This window comes from Centruroides sculpturatus, unplaced genomic scaffold (assembly GCF_000671375.1).
Source record: "Centruroides sculpturatus isolate CEXI.00-Female unplaced genomic scaffold, Cexi_2.0 scaffold884, whole genome shotgun sequence".
NCBI lineage: Eukaryota > Metazoa > Arthropoda > Arachnida > Scorpiones > Buthidae > Centruroides > Centruroides sculpturatus.
In genome coordinates this window covers 193,828-197,619 of record NW_019385095.1, presented here as the reverse complement: position 1 = coordinate 197,619, position 3,792 = coordinate 193,828, and the positions used below count along the sequence as shown (strand labels likewise).

General features: G+C 20.2%; 1 long non-coding RNA gene across 1 annotated transcript; it reads right to left on the bottom strand.

Moving 5' to 3' along the window:
- Positions 1–2,272: 2,272 nt before the first annotated feature.
- LOC111634606 lies at positions 2,273–3,712 on the bottom strand. Its single transcript, XR_002758253.1, has 2 exons — positions 3,621–3,712; positions 2,273–2,335 (listed from the first exon to the last, which is right to left on the bottom strand). It is a non-coding gene; the product is annotated as an uncharacterized LOC111634606 (long non-coding RNA).
- Positions 3,713–3,792: the final 80 nt, after the last annotated feature.

The window sequence follows — 3,792 nt, the reverse complement described above, 5'->3', positions numbered from 1 at the left end:
CAAAAAAATTTCTGAAATATTAAATTACCATTTTCATTCTTATAACTGTAATACAAAAAAATTTACAGTTGATCATATTTTTTACATCAATAAAACTGTACACACACACACATATATATATATAAATATATATATATACATTCTATTTTATACATCATCATAATATATTGTAATAATTTTAATATTGATATAACACTTTTAATACTTAAAATATATCCAATGTATTTATTAAAAGTTATACTTAAAAAACAAATACATAAATATTTAATATAATACAATTGACAAACACAACAAATAAGTTCTAATGTTAATTTACAAAAATTATTATAAAATTATTATTTTTTATTCAGCTAATAATACAGTATATATGTATACAAACAACAAACTAATTGTACTCTGACAAATAATTTGATCAATAAAACATAATATATACATTATTGAAAAAAAAATTTTTAATTTATCAAATTGTTAAATCCAAATTTATTACCAAATTAAAAATTCATTAAATTTATACAAATTTTTTGTTTTCAACATATATCCTTTTATAATAAATTAAAAGATTAAAGTAATCAGATAAAAGATATTAGAATAAAAATTGGCATGAAAACAAACAATATTAGTTTGAATTTTTATAATAAACGTATTCTAGTAACTTCTATTCAAAATTTCAACACAATAAAATTGTAATTACTTTAAAAATATTCTTTATATATATAATACAACATTTTAACACATATATTCTCATAATTTAAATACAAGTTTATTCAGATTTTTTATTTCAAAAATTTTTTATAAAAAAACCAATTACATTTTTTAAAATATTACTTTAAACATGTCCTACCTTGATATAGCTCTGTAATTCTCCTATCCAAAACAAGGTTAAAGTGTTACTTTGTAATAGCAACATTTATTACTCTTACATTTAAGTGAGTAGTGCATTGTATAGTAGAATCATTGGTCACAGGTTGAATATCTTTCTTCCATTTATAAATATTTAAAGATTTGGAATGATTTTTCCTGTAAAATTTTTTATTTAAATAAAAAATAATAAAAACTGAAAACAAAAATTAAATTACAAATTAAGTACTTCTATTGATTAAAATCAAACTTCACATAATATACTTAAGTGCTCAATCAAAAATAATTTCTTTTATTTCTATTATTATTTAAAATAAAAACAAATTTTATATTCTTGACATTTCTTTCTAAAGAACTATATTTATAATATTCTTTATTTAAAACTGCTTAACAAGTATACTTTCTTAAATGTAACTGTGGAAAATCATAATTCTGTTATAAAAAAATTATTATTAACTTTCATGTTAAAGTGATTATAAAATTTATAATAAATCAATAACAGAAAATTTATTAACTTTTTTCCAAATTCAATTGAAGCAATAATCAAAACATTTTTCAATATTAAAAACTACATTTACAAAATATTTTAAAGAGAGAAAAATTATAATTTCATAAATAATTTAATAAATAATAAATAAGAGTAAAATGAATTTAATTGTTAAAATATCAATTAATATTATTCTAATTTTGATTGATTGTGATTTTATCGTTTTCAATTTATCACTGTCAACTGAAATAGTCATACATTGCATTGCATTGAACTTATTTTTTAATTACACTAAAATTGAAACCTAAGAAATACAAAAATAATTTTTAAAAATTTTTTAAATTTTTTCCTCTAATATGCCTTCTTATAATATATTAAAAACAAATTTTCAGTTTAAAAGCCAACAATATTCATCTTTACAGCCTACTTCTCATAATAAAATGTTGCATAAAATTTGTAATACTTTATTGTATGAAAGTTATTCATTTATAAAATATTATATTAATAAATATAGATATTTTTTCCAACATTTAAAATTATTGATATCATTTATCATATGTATTATTTTTAAAATGCAAGTTTTAATGTTGAATCACTAAACTAATATGTAATTATAAATAAACTTTGAATAAAGCAGGTATTCAGAAAATTCAACTTGCTTCCTTTGATGTATGTTAGGTTGTTTTATTGTATAATAATAAAAATATTACATTTTGAATTTTTATTTATTTATTTATTTCTGTTCAAGAAATTTTAAAAGTTGATAATTTATAATTTTGATATATATTTATATACTCTTTTTATATTTATTTTCTGATTTTATAAATTGCATAAAATAAAATTTAAGGTTAAATTATAAAATTTTTACAAATTAAAATATAAAATACATATATATATATTTATAAAGTTCTGTAAATCTCAAACTTACCAAGAAACATCAAAATTTTAAAAAATTTACATCAGTACCAACAGACTTGCACCATTTGTCACCTTTAAAAGAAAAAAACATTAGGTAAGATTTCCTTCTTATATAAAATTATTGATACAATTACATTTAATAATAATATTAAATAGTATTAAATTATAATCATATTTAAATTAATTCAAAACAAACACTCAGTTCATTTTTCAATTAAATATCTAATCCAATCATTTTCAGTATTTGTCAGAAAAATATCAATAAAAGTCAAATAAAAAAAATGAATTCAATAATCTAAAATATGTTACATAATTTGTTCAACATAAAACATTGAATTAATTTCATTACAACTAATAGAATTTTAAAAAATTAATCAATTAAAATTATGTAAATTTACAGTGATGTTTATTTTTTTACAATCTGATATGTTTTTTTTTTTTTTAGAACAATTTTTTGTTTTTAAATACTTGTTACCAACTATACCATTATGTTAAACAAAAGAGGAAAATTATTTTGTAACTATATTAATTCATTTTACCATTTACCGAATTATATAAGCATCAACCAAATCATAATTTATTAATCTAGATCCAGAATAAATAAATAAAAATAAATGCTACCGAATAAATTATAGAAAATCAAATAATTTTTTATTAAAACATATTAGAGAACGCAAGACGTGATATTTTTAAAATAATGCTTAGTATGCTTTTTGAGAATTATGTACATGCAGTTTCGATCATGGGATTCTGCACAGGTAACCGAACAGCAAAAGTTTTTATCTAATAAATAATTTCATATTTTTGAAATAATCAATATGCTTACTATAGTAGTTATATTTCAATTTTAAATTCTACACTCCATCTGTTTATAAAATATTCCTTAGGTAAGATGCTTATACCTGTTTTCATCACAAACAGTTGATTGGAGACTAATACTTTTGATTTGCCTATACTTGAAATCTAATCTATTGCAAAGACACATATAATCATTGCACATAACTACCTGAGCACAAGTAATAGATAAGGTGAGGGAAAAATAAACAAATTAACTAATTCAGTGTGTGATGCTAGTAACTAGACAAACCTAGCAAAGAAACTGATTGGAAAATATTAAATATTGCAAAAGGATATTATGAGAAATAGGATATATAAACTGTGTGACACATTTTATCTTATCAAGCATATTAATCACATATTACATCAACATTTAAAAATTTTGTTTAGGATTTATTAACAGGTTAGGCCTAAGAAGAAGCAACATGTTTGAATTTATTATAATTTAGTTTGTGTTTAAATACTGTCGATTGCTAGTGCTATTTATAGTAATTTGCACACAAAAAAAATTATTATTTACCTAAGCCACGATGTGACAAAAACACAAACCACTCATACACAAGACGAACGACCAGGTTAACAAAATGGCGAAACCAATGTCGCCGGCAGACGGCGTTCCAGTTTCCAATCCGGAAGATGATGCTAAAAGGAAGGATCCGGGATGATTTCTTAAGCGTTTTTTTTTTTTTTTT